The following is a 20,832-nucleotide window of genomic DNA, read 5'->3' as shown; positions in this document are numbered from 1 at the left end:
CTGCCATTACTCTGGCTGTATGGAAATTGATTCTTCACAAATTACAATGGTTCGTCAACGTCTCCACTTCTTACATCTCTTTATTCTTCATTCATTGATCTGTTATTTCAGGCACACAATTTGTTCTGCAGCCTCTTGATATGTGCTTCTAATAGACAATTTAGTGAACTGTTCATAATTTTGTGATTCTGGTTCAGTCACTGCTATTGCGGCATTGAATTTTGTGGAGAGCCTCTCCATTTGCTTTTTAAAAATTAAAATGGCAACAGAAGTGCACAGAACATGGTGTTGCAGCTGCTTCTAACTGCCGATTAATCCATGTGGCAAGTTTGAAGTATGGCTGAGAACAATTTTGTGACAACAGTTCAGTTGTTGCGGACGTACCGTTCCAGTTCAAAGTTGAAGTATTTTGGGTTTTTTCTGGCCAGGAATTATGGAGATTTGAATTCCAGGTTAAACTCCAGATTAGACTCACACCATGTACTTCTCCTTGAATTTTAAGTAGATATCTGTGTTTACTGTTTGTACTGCACTTTCAGTTGATATGATGGCTGCTGAAACTGCCAACAGTCAGCTTCAGCCCCTGCTTCATCATGATGTTGAAATTACCTGGAATTATAAAGAAAATACTACTAAAATCTGTTGCTGGGATTTTACCTTGCATTTTGCCACTCAGATAGGTCGTGTTGATAATGAAATTTAGTCTGAGAAAGGTAATATTTGCGTTCTCCTTCCATAGTCTTACAGTAACCAGACTACCCCTAGCATCAGTAGGCAGTTACTGTCTTTCCCTCTGCACATCTTTTACAGCTCTAGCACTGGGTGATTATAATTCGGTGATTGCTTGGAGGTCATTTAATATTTGCGGATGTTTTTGTGAGTGCCATCACAAATGAAGAGACTTTTTACCTGTACTGACAGTTTGCTTGGCTACCCATGTCTTCAAAGAAGTCAAACAGGATTTGTAGATATGTAGATTATAATGAGGACCATGAAATAAATGCCTCTCCTCTGGTCCTGTTCGAGAACTGGTTTATGCCATCTCTTGTAATTGCAGCCTGTCTGACCTGCAGAAGCATATAAGCAGGCAGCAGAAGAATTGTGGTTATTTTTCACAGTTACCACACCATAGCACAAGAAAATACCTTATATTTATGTAGAACAGATATGGAAAGCAAAGAAATAGAACACCTAAGTCAGAAATTCCTTGCATGTTTCATGTATGGTAAGATACAGTTAATTTTACATCATCAGAGAAGTCTTGTCCCACTAAATAAACTGATTTAAAGTGTGTGCACAATGTTAGGTCCAGCTCATCCTAAAGTAGATTAACCATCAAGGTTAATATTTGTGTGTGGGAAAAAAAAAAAGTATGTAGAATTATGACAATGACAACCCATAATTAAGATCGGTAAGTACTAAAATGGGATTTTTTTTTTCTTTCCAGATCTCCTTTAAGTTAAAGAACAGCTTGGTCTCAACATAATTTAAAAAATAAGCGTTCACCTGCTACTAATTTCCTCCTTGGTTGCAAAGAGCATTATTTGTTTGGATGACTGAGAGAAAGAAGCTATTTACATAGCACAAATGAAAGCATAGAGCAGCAGAAGAGGACATGTAAGTTAATGAAGAAGGAAGCATTAAGTAGTCTGCATTTGAAAGGGTAGCTTCTTACATGAATAACCCAAAATCTGATGATAGGCTGCACGTGCACCTGATAGTACTTAAGGTCCAATCTTGCAGCCGAAGCTCATGTGAATAAACTCAATAGGTCTGATCTTGTGAATAAGGGCTGCGGGATCAAGTTCCAAATAAAATTTGCAGATGATTAGTAGAAATCCTTACACTCTAGTTTCCGTTTCTTTGCACAGACAGTTTATCATTAAACATTCCAGATTTTCTCTGGCTAGTGAGAATTTAATATAATAAAGTATGTGCTGCACACCATGGATTAAGCAAAATTATGTTTGTGTACCTTGAGTTATTATAATGCATTTGCTGTTAGTTATTCAGTGTTGAAAAAAATCTGAGAGGACAGAATAAATTGATAATGATGTAATATATATAGGCGGGTTCTTGGACATTTGCTTTCATGGGATGCTTGCTTGGCTAGGGCTGTTGAAGAGGTTGTTCTGTTCAAAGAGATTAGATGCCAAATACCTAACAGGTGTCTGTTGAGCGTGTGTGAACTGAATTTTTTCAGTGTCTTGTATTACAGTCAAGTAGGGGTAAACTTTCACGGGGCAGTAAAAATCCTCACTGAGAACCTAACAAACTCTTCCGGATTTTATGTCCTTGTTTCAAAGGCAGAGCGAAAGCATCTGATGGAAGTATTTCTTCCATCCTCATGTTTGAAAGTGCTTAAATCCCTTTTTGGGTGGTTTCCTTTGGAAGCAATTTGATAGTGCTGTTCCTGTGCATGTCGTGCCCCATCTAGTAATGACTGTTGCAGAAGGTTTTTGCTTTAGCAAAATTTTACAGTGGAGTAAGTGTCACAAAAATATTTAGAGTTGTACTATTTGGAGAAAAATAGCTGAGCAGAAGAGAGACATTGGGCAAGGTCTTTAGAATAAATTAAGGTGTGATCTCCTTTCTTACTAGACAGAGAAGAATCCACGTGGAATAGAGACTTTTGAACGTACCAGTTGGAGGAAGAGCTTAAATAACACCTATCACTTTTCAGACACCAGTGTCTATATATGCAGTTCTTGAGGAATCCATGCCTTACTGGTTACAGGTTTTTTTGTACTCAGTTAATCATTTTTGATTTGTGATAGGTAAGTGTGAAACAGAAACATGCTGCAAGACTCTTTAAGCAAACTAGATAAAACACCTAAAAATGGGGCAGGATATTGAATTTCTCTCTAATAGTGCCTGAGCCGTGATACAATTCCCTAGGTTTCCATTCCTTTTACTTCACTCATTTTTGAACCAATGCCTTTGATAACAGAAAGAAAATGCTAGTAGGGGCAGCACAAAAAAAAAAAAAAAAAAAAAAAAAATCTAAATTATATATGTGTACTGTCATTAGAATTTTAGAAAGATTTCAGCTTTTAACAATCTGTTCATCTTCAGCGTTTCTTTTTGGGGAGCGAAGTAGATGGACAGACAGCAAGGATTGAAGACTACTTAATAGTACCTAAGGAAATTTAAATTTAAATATGAATCTTTGTTGCATGCAATATATTCATTTGCATATGCTAAACCCGCTTTCAAAATCTGCTGTTTGTGAAGACTTTTTACTGGAATGATTATGTCAGATGTGCTTCAGTGAACTCTTCTAGTTTGTAGGCAGCAATTGGCAGTAGGTTGGTTCATCACAGTAACATGACAGTACTCGAAAGGTTCAGAGATAGTTTCATAATTATTGTTAGCATGAGTCTTGAAAGAAATGATGAGCATCTCATAAACCCAGATGGGAATTTGTTACATTGTTGATAAATGTGTTGATAAATGTGTTTTACATTTTTAAATTGATAAACAGTGAAAAGCAGAGAAGATACAATAAGGCAGATGGTTGTTTATAAAGCACTTGCAAGTTGCGGCAATTCAAAGAATGGTACTAATTGTTAAAAAGAAGACAAAAATTGGAGTAGGGGGAGTGTTTCAATGAGTTAATCATGAGCTTTTTAAAAATAAAACCTTCAGCAGCTTTAGTTCAATTAGAACCATTCTTGCCATCCTGGGTTTATATGCAAAAGTTTAGACTCTCAGTTTTTAATAAACTTTTGTACCAACCATTTTCATGTAGCTGAAATTAAAAATACAGCTAATCCACCTTTTATCTAAATGCATTAATTCCTTTCTTCTTTTTCTTGTTAGGAAAAAACCCCAAGATTTATTGCACAGAGAATAAAATTGAATTATCATTGGTCTTATTAATCATTCCCACCTTTAAACAGTGAATAGTGAACACCAAAATCAGCAGAGTTCACAGCCAGGAAGTAAGATGGGATGTAGCTGGCTTATTTTATGTTAAAGGAGTGGTGAAAAAAACCCTGGTTTTTGCCAACTAGGTGATTAGAAAAAAAATATATTTAAGTAGTGCTTAGACAGAATACAAATCAGCATATGTGATGAAACCGGTTGGTTCACCTTTGTTTTGTGAATGTTCAGTTCCGGTTTCCTTCAGTGATATTAAAAGTTTCTATGAAAGGCAAAGTATTTTCCTACTGTTTCAGCAGGAGTTTTTTGAAAACCAGAGATATGTAGATTACTGCCTTCATCAAGCAGCTCTTTTAAAATATGTTTATTTTACCTCAGTTGCAGAACTCCGGAAGAGTTTGTTCTCTTTCACAGGATTTTCAGCTTTTCCAAGATAAAGAATTTAACACTTTCTGTGTTTTCAACAAGAGACCTATATCTTTCAGTTTTCTGGTAATATTTTTATTAAAATTCAGCAGAATAGTGATATTTTTTAATAAAGCTGTATCAGCTGTGTCAGTCCTTAATAGGAATAATTTGAAAGGAAAAAAATTCAATTATAAATCAATAGAGCGTTGTATTTCTGTATGTGCAAACAACCTAAAATTACTTTAAGATGCTCCAGCTGCTCAATTCATTAACTCAATCACAACTGAATTTTGGTATCTGTTATCTTCTGTTGATGGCTGCAGCAGAAATACCCAGTTAGCATGCTTGAAGCCGTTAGATGCAGTTATGACTATTAAGGAAGATCAGTTCAATACGTCGGTTACTTACGATTTTGAGAGGCTTAATACGTAGTTATTTATCTTAACTCACGCACTGTCCTGTCTGTGACGATTCAGGAAAGCATCATGCTCTTCCACAGACAGTGCCAATTCCTTCTCACCTTCTGGGTTTCCAGATTTGCCTCTTGTGCTTTTTGGGTCGTTGCACCTCTCAACTCTTTCCAGTGTTATCTGCCAAGTCCTTGAGTTCCTCTCTTGAGTGATACCCTGACTGTGTTGTTGGTAATAAGATATGAAAGATCTTTGAGGAGAAAAATAGTTTTCATGTTTTCACTGAATTAACTAGGAGGGGAGTGTGTGTGCATATGTTTTTGCCTTCTTTCCAGCAGTGTAAATTATACAGATTTTATGGTAACTTCATCTTATCACTGTAGATCTGACACCACATAACACAGTGTGGAAAAAGCATGTAAAAATGTTTTTAATTTCTAGATTCAGGAATTAAACTTCTGTCTTCAGTATATATGGCTGTATTCTACGTGGGTTTTTTAAGATAAAACCTGACATGCGTCCACTGCAGTCGGAATGCGTGTAAGAGTTCCACATAAAAGTACAAGTAAATGTGTAAAATGTATGTGAAAGTGGTTTTGTTAAGTTTTATAGCCTGAACTTGTTTTTAGACACGATTAATTTTCGTGCATAAGACATGTATCTTCGTCACATGCTGATAAGAATTATGGGGCAGTAGAACTTCAAGTTGGTGTTTAAGCAGGAAGGGGGAATACTAAATGTAAGAAATGGGGGTGTTTGTCCACAGTAAGCTGCAGTTCTATGTGAGGCAGCTTTTTGGGTATTGTATGTACTTTTGATTCCATGAAATTGGTTAGAAAACTACAAAAAAAATGCAGAATTAAATAAAAAAATGGAGGCTAGGCATTTTATTTTCCTACAAAATTGTTACAGCAGGCACAGAGGGAGTGTTACTGTAGTTGGTTGTGCCATCTGAAGGTAATGACATAAATGAAAGAAGGAAATTGATCTTAGTTTATGAAGATTGTAGGAAGGCAGAAGGTTCAAATAGAAGAAAAAAAAAATCAGGACAGGTAACCGGAAGAAATTTTTAATTGAAAATACTAAGGGTTCTTGCTGCCTGATCATCAGGGGTTTGATACTCAGTTTCCTCTATGACATTAAATTATTGAGACTGATTGTTACAGTTTATCTTTTTAAAAAAAATATGTTTGATTTTTTATCATTTTTGTTGAAACAACTTCTTAATCCTGCTTCACTTGGTGCTATGGAAATGCATATCAGATTTTTGAAGTGAACATTTCTGTAACTGCTGACATACAGAGCCTTTTAACTTCTAAGTTTTAGAACAAATGTTGTTCTGTGTACTGGTTAAACACCTGTATGAAACTGCAGGTAGCAGCGGAGGTGGGCAATAATGCTAAAATAGCTGTCAGCAAAAGAGAAATGGTGAAGCTCTCGGACAGGAATTGCTTTTGTTGAAGTGGGATGAAGTGTCAGATATGTCAAGACACAATGCTGATAGTTGCACCAGTTCTTCGTGGGTTTTGGTTTTGTTTGGCTTAGAACTTCATAGATTTTCCTTGAGGGAAGGATTTGGTATTTTTTTTCAGAAATGTTACACTTTTCACAGAAGTCAAAGTGTTCACTGGAAAATAGTTTACCCAGGATACCCAGCACCCATGAGATGAAAACTGAGCATCCCTGTACGTATGTGTACAAATGTTGCTATTTCTCGTGGAAGCAACTACCCTCGAAGTCAACATGTGTAAAAGGTGTGAATGGCCAGAATATCACTGAAATAAGTGGCCAGGTTATAGCAGAACTCGTGAATCCTTTTCCAGTGTTAGTCGTTTGTCATTACATTCAATGTCAGTCTGAGGATTACAGCAGCCAGTGTAGTGAATGCACCTTTTGGGGGCTCTGTCAGCCAAACGACTGATAACCATCACATGCATTACTAAAATATGAATACAGCAAACATCCCGTGAGCTATCTACCTGCATCAGGTGCGGGAGGACAGAAGCAAGCCTTTCTGTCATAGGTACGAAATATGCAGGCCAGATTAATCCTTGTGCTCCATGCGTGCTTGTACTCGTGAAGCTCATGCTGTCACACAGTAATGGCTGAGGACCGTATTTTTCTGTTCTAGATGTCCGTGTGGGTGTTAACGCTTACTGTCCCAGCAAAGGGCTACAAGAATTTACCTTGTGGCTGAACCCATTGATGTGAAAAGCAGCGATGTCTTTTTTCCATGCACATCTTGATGTGTTGTAGGAGAGAGAACTTTGTGAGGGATGAAGAAACCTGCTTGGTTCATCTTTAGAGGGGAGGCACACTCTCCCCAGGCAGTCAAAAATTACACATTCTAGAGTTTGGGACAGTTAGACTGAAGCCTTTTATGCCTTTATACCTGCGGGCAGGTGTTTAGCCATCTCCAGGAAAGCCAATCTGCAATGACATGGAAAGACAACCAGCTTATCAAAAGATAACTCTAAGCATTCCCCCTTCCTTATTTTTTCCCCCCAGCTTTTACTGCTGAGCAGGACCCCATGTGGTCTGGGATATTCCTTAGGTCACCTGTGTGTCCCCCCAAACTCCTTGTGCACCCCCAGCCACTTGCTGGTGAGGTGAGGAACAGAAAAGGTCTCGGCTCTGTGTCAGTGCTGCTCAGCAATCATGAAAAGCATCCCTCTATTATCAACACTTGTTTCCAGCACAAACCCAAAACATAGCCCCATACTAGCTACCGTGAGGAAAACTAGCTCTATGCCAGCCAAAACCAGCACAAGGTGGTATTGATATCTTGGGTATTGCCTTAGAATCACAGAAAATCTTGGTTGCACCTCTGGGGATTCTGCAGTCAACTCCCCTCCTCAAAGTATGGGCAGCTTCAAAGTTCTATCAGGCCAATCAGTTAAAAGATTGCAGGCTGCTTTTAAGCAGGAACACCCTGACTGTGCGTGGTTGAGACAGAAATCTGCATACTGCTGCGGTGGAGCCTCCTGGTAGACAGGACACCCTGGATGAAGTTTGCTCCTGGGAGGTGTGAGAAATGGCCGTGGTAGACGGGGCTGGGCTCATAGTGGCTTTCTTCTAAGGGAGGAAAATGTGCTGGTTTCCAAGTTTTCTAAGGTGGTCAGATGTAATGACTCACTGAAGTTTTGTGAAGGACAGCATGAAAACTTCAGAAGGAGCACCGCGAATCCTAAGCAGCTGTTAACTGGTTGTTCAGGAGAGGTGCTGAATGTCAGGCTGTTACAGTCAGGACGTGACATGGAGAAGAAAGAACAGTTGCTCGCCGCATCAAAGCTATGGTTCTGTCAAGTGCTGCTGTTATTATGGATCCTGCCACCTGCTCCCAGACTCCTCTGTTACTCCAGGTTTCAGAGTGCATATTGCCTTCCACCAACAGATTTCTCAAGACACGTGTCATGACACACTTGAAAAAGTATTACATGATAGCATATATACCCCTGCTCAACTCCATTGTGTTTGGCAAAAGTGCGCTCTAAGAGCGAGTTTGCCTTGTGATCAATTTATAATAGAAAAGGAAACAGCTTGTTTGATAACATGAGCTTGTACTCATAGCATTCAGCCAGGAACAGAGCTCTCGTTTGTCCTGGGTTTCGATCTGCTATTCAGTTTACAGTGTCACACCTCTTCTCACTAAGTATTTCGGGAATGTCAGAGAGTGTTGGATGCTACTTTGCTAGGGACCATGTAAGGTTTAATCACAAAGTGAGAGGTCGGATCAGTTCTTGCAGATGTCAACATAATTCAGTGCTCTTGGTCACAGTGATGTCTAGTATTGCAAAAATATTTCCAGATGTGTATGGTTGTAGGTAGATAAAATTCAAATAATTTTCACAGCTGATACATTGAACTCAGCTTGTGGAAATGATCAAGGTGCATACTGAGTTGCAAATATATGGCTTCAAGTTTGATCAGTTCTACATCAGCAAGCTAAAACTGCAAAGTAATAAAATATATCATTAATATTTCCTTCCGGAATGAATTTTTCTTTATACAGATACAGTGTGGCTGGATAATTCCAAAGTAAATCTGTGAGGTGGTGTTCATCAAATCTGTAACACAAATCTGATTTCAGTTCAGAGTCTGCCTGAGAATTTAAAAATATATTTTCTTCTACCGTCTTTTAGAAACTTAGAAACTTTGGTGAAGTGCTCACTGTATTCTTGTAAGTTTCTTGGGCTTACCTTTCCACCTCCACAGGAAACCAATTGAGGATTTTGTCGGGTGCATTAAAAAGCAGAATTCGTTTGGCTGCAGTATTAAATGACCTACGAATAGTTTTTGACATAAAAATAGCCTATATCCCTAGAGATAATGCGGGTAGAGTGAACAGAAATTAAGTAAATCTTGAGGTGAATGCAAGTAGGAAGTGAAGGTTGATGCACATTTTTAGTACAGTTTCATAAAGTTTTTTCTGGACAGGCTACATTCAGTAACAGAAAGGGTCCCAACTTAGATTGTAGTAACGTAATTTTGGGCTGACGTCCAGTATTCAGGAATGCATATGTTCTTGATCCTTCATTACAACTCATAATTTTAGGAATATTGTGTTGGGAAAATAAGGCACATTAGCCAGCAGCACAAATAGCAGGAGAAGCCACAATATTCATTTCCCCTCAACCCAGCCAAAAACAAATTATTTGGCTGACTATCAAAAGGAGCAGCAGTAATTGTTTCCAGTATCAGTGGAGGCATTTTGCTGTTTAAAAAACCCAAAGCTTCCATTTCATTAACTCAAGAAAAGGCTTGGTCTCTGCCATCAATTAGAGGACAAAAATGGGATTCTCATGGCAAGCCGTAGGTTGCTGTCTGCCTGTGCCTTGATGTTGCCCACGAATTGCTGCGGGTGCTGCCGGGATCTCCCCGTGCCTCTGCAGGAGCTGCTTGCCCTCTGCAAGCTCAGCTTCTTCTGGGTGCAGGAGCAGTCTGGAAGACCCAGGCCTGGGTCACGAATGCAGCAGGACCTGCTGTTGTGTGTGATAAAGCGCCCAGGGACTCAGCCAGATGAGAGCCTCCTTGTGAACGCTGGCCTGAAGGTAGTCCCTGGCTTACAACTTAGTCTCGGTTTGTAGAAGAGAAAAATGGGGGAGCAGCAGCGTGCAAAACAAGATCGTAGGCAAACTGTAGATGGTACTGCAGGCTTGTCGCTTGTCAGCCTGCTCGCTGCCAGGCTCTGTGGTGACATGCTGGTCTCCCGCCTCTTCTGTCTGGGTGAGGCCTTGAGCAGAACATAGCGGGAGTGCCCATCAGCCTGTGTGCCCATTGCTCAGATTGCTGACGGACAGTAGCCGTGGCGATGGAGACGCGCAGTCAGCGTGTGATCACAGCACCCCGTGTTGTGTACAGCAACAAATGCGGTTTTGCATTTGACAGAGAGAAGATCATCCTCAGTGCGAGTCCTCTGCTCTGTTCTCATGGCACAGGGGTAATTGTATCAACATCTCTTGTCATAGAAGAAGTTGCTTTTAGGCAAAATTCTGCCTGATGCCTAATCTCACCTTTTCATTTTATTCTCTGGACTGTTCTTTGCGTTCACCTTATTTTATCGGATAGATGATGAATTTAAAATGGCTTTCATGTGTCTCTCTGTTTTGTAACACCCTTTCACCAAACACAGAACTGGTGGCTGTGGGATAATTATAAATTGCATACAAGCATGCTGCTCACTGTTACTGATGTCCATTTTCTTTATCTGTATCTAGGTGATAAAATCACCTACTTAATGTTTCTATGAAATACTATGAAATTACAGAAATTGGATGTCAGGGAGAAGTTTCCCTTTCAGACCATACTTTGATACTGTCCAGTAGGAATTGTCACTACTTCCTATTTGATATATTTGTTATTAATAACTTCTGTATAGAACCCCTGGCTATTCTTCTGCCTGCCCCATCCCTCTGAAAGAGCAAGGATCCTGCCATGTGAACTTCTCTTGGGAAAGTGGCAAACACCAACACGAACCAATCCTGGTCACGTGGTGTATGAATGGACATCAGAACGGGACATCATTATTTTCTGACTCAGGCTGTTTCATAGCTTCACAGACTTTTTAGAAACACCTGCTTATTTAGTTGGACGTGCTAAGGATTATGGTGGTTTAATGCAAAATTTCCATTAGAGCTTGCAAAATGTCCCATTCGACAAAAAGGGCTTTTCTTCTCATAATATTTGTATTCAGTAGAAGGTCAGAGACACAAGCTAACGCTCAAAGTTTGCATAAAAACATGAATTGTTGTGATCCTTCTTAATCACCGTCGTATTAAGCAATTTTGTATGTGTAATTGGACCGTATCTTGGTTGGACTGAGAAAGATGTGATTCCTTCCCAAGCAAAGTATGTAGCTAAAATTCATTAAAACACAGTAAATTGTAGTGTACGGATCTTCGCAATTAGCTGTTTTTCCTCTTCTTCTGATACTTGTGCCCACGCAGCTTGATGAGAAGTGCTACACCGATATGCTGTCTTTGGACGTGTGTGTGCTCCACGATTGGTTACGTTAGGTTTTCAGTCGTGATTTGACAGGAAGAAATGATCCGCTCTGCTTTTTGGACATCATCAATATAAATATTCCTGAGCAACTAACAGCATCCTTACGTACTGTCCCTCACAATAAGTGAAGTAGTACGGGCTAGGAAGTTTATTTTATAAACCTCAGTTACCAAGAGTATTTATTCATGGTAGGATAGGTTTTAAAATAAAGTGGGAACATAAAATAACCTTTCCGAATTTGATTTAATGAAGACATTTAAAATAATAATTTATTTCATTGTTGTATTAAATGGTCTCCTGTATTTTATACAAGAGCAGAAGCATCGGGATTTTGCTTTTCACGTATGAAACAATCTTCCTTACCTCTTGGTCGAAAGTTCTCTGGGCATTTACCATACCTGGAGTTTTTTGTAGTTTCCTCCCTCTTTCAGTTTGACTGCCAGCAGAACACAAGTCTGGGTCAGATGGGCTCAGTCGCGTGGAATAGAAAAAGGAAATCTTTTCTTCTGAAAGAGTGAAGAAAAAGAAGAGAAAAAGGTTCATCAGTGTCCGAGGTTTTTTTCTTAACCTTCAGCTCGATACCCCCAGAAGAGACAGTGCCTTCAGGGCAGGTTTTTCCCTCCTTAAGGGGAAGTTTCTGTCAGAGGACTGGTGTCATAACCATCGACTAGAAAAACAGAAAGCAAGCTAGCCATTTCTCTCAGAATTTAACTGCTGGCTTTTGTCACTTCCTCAAAGCAAGTGAGAGTCCCAAGTTTGACATTTTAAGTATGTGATTGAGTTAATGACCCCAGTGCAATCTGGTTTACTGACCTAGTAAAAAAGAGGCGCAGGTATTATTTAATAGTGAAACTATAAACATTTCTGTGATTTGTGTTTCTGAGGGTATCAACTGCTATTTGTGCCAAGAAAAGAAAAAAAGAAACGTTGCTAATGGTCAGTGCCATGGCCCTTTTCAGCTAAATTTATGTAAATCCAATTTATTTTGACCCAGTACTGTTCTGGAGCATGGTGGCAAAATGGTTAAGACATCTTGCTATGGAAAGAAGGTGTTAATTTGAGTTCTGCCCTGGATTTACATAAAATTAAGCCTTCAGTCCATCTGTGAATATTTATCTGGTCATTTCTGCTGAGGAATCAAAGGTGGCAAAATGAGATGCTTGACACATCACTGACTTTTTTGTCTCTGAGCACAAAAGCTGGTATGCTTTAACTATGTTAATCTGATATGTCAGTTGGGTTTGGCATGGATTTTTAACCTTTCAAAACTGCATAGCACCACCTCTCCACATAAACTATGTTTTTTTCATTAGTAGTTGGAATAATCAGAACTGCTACTGCTCTTTCTTCCAGATCCCTTTTTATAACTCATCTCTAACAGGAAATTTAGAGATAATCATCCTAAGTTTTAGTTTTTTTAATTGGAATATTAAAACGTGTTTAGAATCCACATTTCTATTTGTTCCTCTGTTATTCTTCTGGGCTTTTTTTAGTTTCTTTCTTTGTTTTGCAACCTTTTCATCCTTTTGTTTTTTGTCTCAGCTTGGGGATAGAGTTCATGCTTTCTGCTGATGTTTTATTGCTTCTGGTGCAAGGTGCTTGCTTGAAGCCTCTGCTTAGTATTAATACATACGTATCTATATGTAAGCATATTTTAAAATAACTGAGATTTTTCGTGAAATGGGCTATGTAATTAAGCCATTTCTGAAGCCAATTAATTGCCAAGCGATTTCTAAATTTAGAGATGCTTTTCTTAAAAAGGAAAAAAAAAAGAAAAAAGAAAAACAAAAAATAAACCAACAGGTGTCAGCAAAGACCGTGTAACAAAACATTGGGTCAAATCACATCAACAGTATATGCTGCATTCATGACAAATCCCTGTTGTTTTTAATTTAATTCTCTCAAAAGATCTTGAGATTCTATTTGTGATCAGTCAACTCAGAATCCAGAATATCACACCCATGTGTTAAGATTGAATTGAATTGCTTTCAGAAGAAAACGCAAGAAATCCCTTAGAGGTAATGTCAATTCCATCTTAATGAATTGTTCTCCCACACTATAATCCAAGTGAGGTCTTTTGTGGATTTTTAAAATGCCATTGATTTTTTTTCTTTTTTTTTTTCTTTCTTTTTTTTTTTTTTTCTTCCTAGCTTGCAGTGAACAGAGCCTTTAGAAAGTCCATTCAGCTTTTAGGATTTTTTTGTTCTGGCATGGTGTCGGTGGATTTTTTTTTTTTGTTTGTCCCAGTTCTTAGGTAGGTCTTGTGTCCAAGAGCAGTATGTCAAAAAGTTCCTTTGCATCTCTTATTGTTACTTATTGGCAGGTTTGTCACTTGAGGGTCAAAATAAAGCTCATTCAACCAAGGCTATGGCAGCCACAGTAGCAAGCCTCGGGTCAGTCCCACCACTTGAGATTTGCCGCAGGGCAGTCAGTTGGAATTCATTTTGCATTTGTTTCACTGAACGTTATTGCTCTTCCACTGCAAAGAGGAAAAAGTTAAGGGTAGACTACTGTATGTGTTACAAGGATTGTTTCCTTCTTGTGCTGTTTTTCCCTTTTTTGCGTTAAAGTGCTTATTACTAATGGGGAGACAAATCTTATAAAACAAGAAAATCCATTACTCATAATGGTGTTGCTTCTAGTGGTTTATCCTTGTTTATTTTAAGATTAGTGATAAAACCTCCAACCTCTGCACACTGCCTTGAAGTTCTTAGAAAATACTAGTAGTGCTGAGGGGCCTAATGTCTTAGGCGGAATTGAAATTGTTTGAAAACAGTACTGTTTCTATGCCTGTGAAAGATCCAGTTTTCGAGAAAGTTAGATTCAAGAGGTTGCAGCTTGTTGTCGGTCCAGATTTATAGTTGAAAGTGTTTTAGAGGTTTGGGGAGCTGATGGTGCATCTCTTGCTGTACTGTGCGATGTCAAGTCGAACAAACTACTTTAGGAAAAGAACACAAAGGCAAGTGAGGTTGGTTTTGTTCTATATGTGGATTTGTCAGGCGAACTGGTAATGTTCAACTGTTACACATTTTAAGCGCAGTTCTGTCGCAGGGTGGGAATTGACAAGTGAACCTAAGGTTGAATTGTTTCTGCGTTCTCTAAAGAAAAATTTTAAAACCTTGCATTTTTCTTTACTTCACCTCAAAGCATAGCAAATTATATCTGAGCAAGTTGTTGTAGAAAGTAGAGATGGTCAGGCTTCAATGGTTTCTGAGTAAGTCTTTTTCACTAATATTTTTAATTGTCTTTTTTTCCTGTTTTATTTTTTCTCTTTTTTTCTGTAATATATATTTATGCGAGAGATTAAACTGAGGCTGAAGTATCGTTAACTCATAAGGTTAATAGAGGAATAATAAACTACTAATGACCCAAATAATGTACTAACCCTTTTTATTATATGACTTATGAACAAACAGGAAGTCAAGCAAGAAGGAAAGTGCCATTGCACCTATGTTTTATTAGCTACAGTCTCCTTAATTTTTAAATGTAATACCTACATTATTCTAAAAAATCTGGCCACTAATAAAAACCTACAAGCAAAATTATTACCATTAGATTCTCTTACTCTCTGCACTTTCATGTACTTTGAGAACTGTCTTTAAAAATTAATGAAAACAAGTGCTCTGATAAGGCGTTTAAGGAGTGTTGTTTCACAAGTTGACATCTTCAGAGGCAGAAACCTCCTATCCACTGAGTGAGTGTTTCATTGCCAACACATCTCACTCTTGATAGGAAGTAGCCTCTGTTAACTTTGAGAGAGTAGTTCTGTCTCCATTCGCATTTAATCCTTGGAGTAGTGAAAAGTGGTAACAAGAGTAGTAATGGTGGTGATGGGGTTTTGTTTGTGTTTTGAATAGCTGTGAATGAGGAACGTGATGTGGGAAATCTCAGATCCATCCAGCTGGATCTGCTCCACCAGAAGAATATATTTAACTGGTAATTTGCTCCATTTCATTTTTTTTTTTTTCCCAGAAATCTGCTAGAAGGGTGTAGGAGCAGGCAGTGGCGTGGACAACTTGAGTTGACAGTTCATGCTCCTTTATCCTTTCTCCAAGGTCTTGTAATCCATCCTCTGTCGTGAGTGGTTGTAATGTCAACTGCTCGCATGCACTTTATCCTTTGTCATGTCACATGTGCTTTATTCTTTATCATGTGTTAACCATACACCAACCGTTTGACAGCGTTGTTGGTGTTTTGGTCGTGAGGGATGCACATATGGGAGAGGAGAGGGACATGTGGCATTTGATTGTCTTCAAAGGGACTTTGTGGTTTGCGCTAACCAAAGGGTTCCTCACATCTGTCGTGAATCCATGAGCATTCGTTGCATGGTAATGATTTCCAGTGAATACTGGTAGGTGCCGGTTTAGAAGTGAAAGCCACAAATCACACGGGCCTGTGCCATTTCTTTAATATGTTTTTAGCAGAGAATTCACTCTTGAGAAAACATTTTGCAAGTTTGAGTAGTTTACTTTTTCTTTTTTCTCCCTCTGCAGAGGGTTTGCTGTTCCGTTCATGTATGTAGTCTGGTGGGGGTAGAGTCACCCATGGTTGGTTTTGAAACTGGGAGCACACTCAGTGAGAGGAAAAAAAAAAAAAAAGAAAAAGATAATTCATAGGACTTGGGTTGTAAAGCACGGAGTGGGGGGTGGAAGGGGCTCGACGAGCAAGGCTCAGGGCACTTCACTGCGTCCCAGCATGGTTTTTGATGTGGTGTGTTCTGAAGCAGCTCCTCTGGATTGGGGTGCAGGTGTTGGGAAAGAAGTCGAGTTGTGATCTGTTGTCTGTATACCTGGCTATCTATCTCTGTTACGAAAAAGTTCACCAGTGGGTCGGCCACAGTTCTGCTCTTCCTCATCTGCTCCAGGCTGGTTCTTGACGTTTTTGATAGGTGTTACAAGGCTTCGTTCAGCTTCTTACAAACTTAAAATGGGGGTTTGTTATTCAACTGAGTTTTTCTGGAGTTGCCTTCTTGCTTTGTGGGCCTGCTTTTGGTTGCCCTCTTTTCCAGACTTTAGCTGTTCAAAGGCCTCTGATACTTACTGCACTGAAGAGTCTCTTTGTCTTCACTTAAAATAATGTTTAGCCTTCAGTCCCTCCAGGATCTTTGTAACTTTAAATGTGTCAGTCTCAACAGCTCTTAGTCTCTAATTTCTCTTTTCACATCGTTGTATGCAGGTGTAGGTCACGTAGCTTCAGGATGGTGTATTGAAAAGATTTTACAAATTACGCTGCTAAGAGAATTTTTCGGTGCTTTTTGGTAATTGGAAACAGTCCTGAAGAAAGTCCTCTATGTGAGCAGTATAACCTCAAAAGAACACGAGTCACATGAAGCCAGGACCTTGCCAGCTAACGTGTACTGTGATTATGTGTACCAGAACTACCTGGAATTTTTTTGCTCTGCAGACTGCATGCAGCATTATAGTCCTGGCCACCATTGTGCAGAATATTTTGCAATGTGAGGGTAAAATCTCAGCTCTGTCATAAGATAATGTATTTATCTTCTTTCTGTAGTCTTCTCTGCCTCTGTCCTTTTTGTTGTCCAGTCAATTAACCAAATTTAATTTCTCTATAATTACAATAGCTTATGTTCTGGACCCACGTGAAGCATCAGTGTTAGGATGTAGGTCTGTGCCCCAGTTGTCCATAAGACTATTGGACTTTGCACATGTCGTATTTGGGGCCCCTAGCACTTTGAAAAGGTGCTTCTGGAGGTATTCACACTGCTGTATCCAACGTAAGTCAGAAGACTGACTGTTTTAAGCTCCTCGAAGGGCAGTTGAGAGTGCTGAAGTTTGGTTCCTGTCCTGAACCATGTCTTACTGCTTTTGACCTGTGCACAGCAGATGAAGGAAAACTGTAACAAGGAAATGGTGGCAGAGATTAGGTACTGGTGTTTTTACTGTTTTTACTGTTCTGGATGTGTTCTGCTCAGCCGTGGTCCCTGCTGTCATCAACCTGCCTTCATTCTGGGAATTCTTCTAGTTCAACAAAGCTAAGAAAGCTGTGACTTCATCACAGAAAGTTTCTCCGATCACAGCTCAAATACATTTTTGGGGGGTGGAAGTGTTAGGCTAAATACCTTTTTGTGCTTGTAAAGGATTTCTCCCTTACGATCAAAATAGGTGATGAGAGGCATGGAATTTTTTTGATTTTGTCTTTGCTTTTTTTCCCCCCAGTTCTCAGAGCAGGCAATAAGAACACCTTGAGAGTGTTTAGTTCAGACACTTACCCTGTTTGGGGTGTGTTTGCCTGATGGTCTGCACTTGGAAGTGAATGAAGAGCAGACATACTGTAAAATGGGGTTGAAGTTTCCAGTGCCTCACGCAAGAAGTACAGAAATACTATTTTTTCCTCCATTCAACAGGCAATTAATTTCACACACTTGGGGCAAGCTGTACTATTGGTTCTTTTTTCCTTTTGGATCTCAGACATGGTGCTACCTGCTCACCAGCAACTTCATTCCCTTGAATTACAACACAGCGTATGTTTACGGTGTTGGCACGCCTTATGAGTTGCATGAGGGCCTTAGAAAAAGGTATAAATATCCCAAGTTAGCACAAGTAACATGAGTAGGGCTCTCTAGCAAGTGTTACAGTTTGCCTTGAGAGTGTCTTGTGCTGGACAGTTTGTTGCTTGAGAGTTCCAGATGAGCTCTTAACACAGGACTGGATTGAACAGCCTCTGTCACTAAATACCCACCACCATGTGCAACCGTGTGACCAATGATTAGTCCAAGAGAGTTCGTAGAGTGGAATCGTACCCACCTTCTCATGCAAGAAGGCACAAGACAGTGTTCAACATCCTACAACAGTTTTCAGTTCTTAAAGATAAAATACCAGCATACACCGGCTAATACTTGTACTTAAAGAAGTTATAGCTATTTAAATTGTATAGATTTGTAATACTAAGTCTAATTTCCCTTCTCTTTTTAATGCCTGCAGAAAAGATATTTTAAGAGTTAATTTTTCAAAATTACAGATCATCCATAAAATCACAAGAAGTAATTAAAAGCTTAAAATTCCAGAAGTAATGTTGGATTTGTAGCATTTTCGGTTACGTGCAGCCATATTCCTAGGAACACAGGATTTTGCTAGATTTTCTGGGCACATCCATGCAAAGCGCAGGAAACCTGGCCGTTATGATGATGATTTAAAATATGGGCAAATTTTGGGCTTTGCTGCTGCTTCACAAAATCTTTTGTATCACTTTCCATCCTTTATAAAGCTGACAGCGTACCGTCCATTGCGAGGATATCCCTGAACTTGTTGATCTGCTGCCAAAAAAATCCTCGTGTGGTCTTGTATGTACTGGGGGCAGTTTATGGCAGTTTTTCTTCAAGTCTGTCTGGTCTGTGGAGACCATGCAGGTGCTGAGCTGCCCGAAGGTCGTAATCTCACACTTTGAATCTGAGCCTCCTACCTACTTTATCTTTCTTCATGTTTACTGTTATTAAAAGCAGTACATTAGGTTAAGTCTTTGCTATACCAGAGTCCTCTACTGATTAAACAGCCCCATTTTTAAGGGGGATATCACTATTTATTATATTGGAGTAGTGCATAAAGAGCCAGTTAGGATCAGAGCCCCGTTGAGCCAGGCTCTGGAAAAAAATGAGTAAAGGTTTACTTCTGCCCTGAAGACATCACAGTCTAAATAGATGAGAGAGAATAGAAGAAATAGATACAAACACATAGCTGCAAAAAAGGGTAGATTTTTGCAAGCAGTGTCTAAAATATATTTTCTTCATAGCAATTTTTTTCTCTTCCGAGTGTTCTTTTACTGTTTTTGACGGTTAGTAGATGCCTGGATTTAGAGTGAAAAATAAAATTTCTATGTTTGAGGCCATATTATCATTATACTCATTTTAATGTCTGTACAACATCAGCATCTGAGACTGCAGGAACTTAACTGCCTTACTTGTTGGCATTACACTGAAGTTGATTTCGGTGAACCATAAAAAGTTTGGCCCTGAAGGTAAAATTACACTGTATGCATGTTCCTAACATACTGCTTTGGGGATAAACATGTCTTAAATCAACTCATGGCTCACAGCTAAATTCTTTCTCCAAGTGCAGTTTCCCTGTAGATAGTAATGTTCAGTAAGACTGATTTTCTTTAAAACCATAAAGTTTTTTGAACATAATTCTATCAATAAACGTATTTGAGCAGGGTAGCAAAGAATTCACATAATCCTAATAAAGATTTTGGGGTTTTGTGAAAGGAAGGGGAGGGGCACGCGCCAACATTTTTAATTAGCCTTCATCAGTACCTCTAATTTGTTCAAATGTGTTCCAAAGGTTTGCATATTGTGTTTGCTCACATGTACATAATGAAAACTTTTGGACTTCATTGAAACTTTATTTGGTAATTGTGCATTTGGAAAATTAAAATTGAAGTTTATGATACCCTGGCTCCTACTTGCTCAGTTCATAGTGTGTTGTTAAGATGCCATCACTTGAGAGCTTTGTTACAGCGACGTTTCTGTTGTGGCTTAATATGCTGTGGGTTCAGATGGCTGTAATTGTGGCCTTGAGGGGTTGGACTAAAGAATACCAGCTGGTTTTGTACCCAGATATTCTTGGATTAATATTTTGGGACTTAGATCTTGTCCTGTCTGGAATTTAAACATAGTTCCCCAAGCTTTAAAGGGAAGGCAAGCACCATTTGAGGCTCTTAATGAGCACTTTTTTCCCTCTTTAATTTGCCTTTTTTTTTTTTTTTTCCCCCTTAACTCCCATAGCCAGTGAAATCCAGGCAGTTACTTCCAAACTGTTTTTACAGCCCCATATGGACAAAGTGCTTTAGTTTGTTCCTCCGTTTAATTCCCAAATTAATAATAGTTAGAAAGTTCTTACATCTGCATCTCCATTTTTCTTAGAGTATATAAGGGTGAAAAAAAATTTCCCTAGATATTAGGCAAGCCTTTGAAGTGTGAACAACTTTGTTACTTTTGAGACAGCAAGCCTTTCGTTGCGACTAGGTTGATTTTTTTTTTTTTTTTGGGGGGGTTGCTCTTTGAAATAATTCCTTTTGTTTCAGGTCTAAAATTTCAATTTTATTTCTACATGGAGACGAGAGACTTAAACTCCCCCATAGTGGGGAATCAGTCAGGGTTTTTCTTCTATTTAGAAACCTTTGACCCATCCCTCCCCTGTTCAGTGAATAGAAATGGCAAGGCAACTTGTGCTGGGGGTGACTAAAGATCTGCTCTCTACGTAGCTCATGAAGTGAACCTGCAGGGGAGAGGGTTTCAGGAGTCCTGCTTGTGGAAAAAAATGCTTTTAAAATATTTCTTTGCAAAAGAGAGCCTTTCTTGTACCCCTGAGTATATATTAATTTGTTATAATCCTTAGTTTTGAGGCACATCATTATTCACAAGGAGCACGTGATGGATTCACAGGTACAGTTACAATTTCTTTGTCCTGATGAGCAGCATTTTCCGAGGGGCAGAGAGGACCTTTCTGTGTAAAGCTCCAAGTCCTATAATTAGTTGTTTAGTAAAGGATTCAGATAAGTGGGAAAACGTATACAAGAGCTTAGAAGTTTAACTAACTAGCCTTTAAGTTATCTGCCTGGATCTATCATTACTGTAAGTGGTTTAATATCTATTTGCTTTTTTTTTTTTTTT

At 39.0% G+C, this 20,832-nt stretch overlaps 1 protein-coding gene across 3 annotated transcripts in view; it reads left to right on the top strand.

The window, feature by feature from the left end:
• ARB2A (ARB2 cotranscriptional regulator A) overlaps positions 1-20,832 on the top strand; it is a 266,094-nt gene that overhangs the window by 33,700 nt on the left and 211,562 nt on the right. The gene's annotated exons all lie outside the window — the stretch shown is intronic.

This window comes from Athene noctua, chromosome Z, assembly GCF_965140245.1.
Source record: "Athene noctua chromosome Z, bAthNoc1.hap1.1, whole genome shotgun sequence".
Classification (NCBI taxonomy): domain Eukaryota; kingdom Metazoa; phylum Chordata; class Aves; order Strigiformes; family Strigidae; genus Athene; species Athene noctua.
The sequence above is the reverse complement of the archived record's forward strand: the minus strand, read 5'-3'. Positions and strand labels throughout refer to the sequence as shown.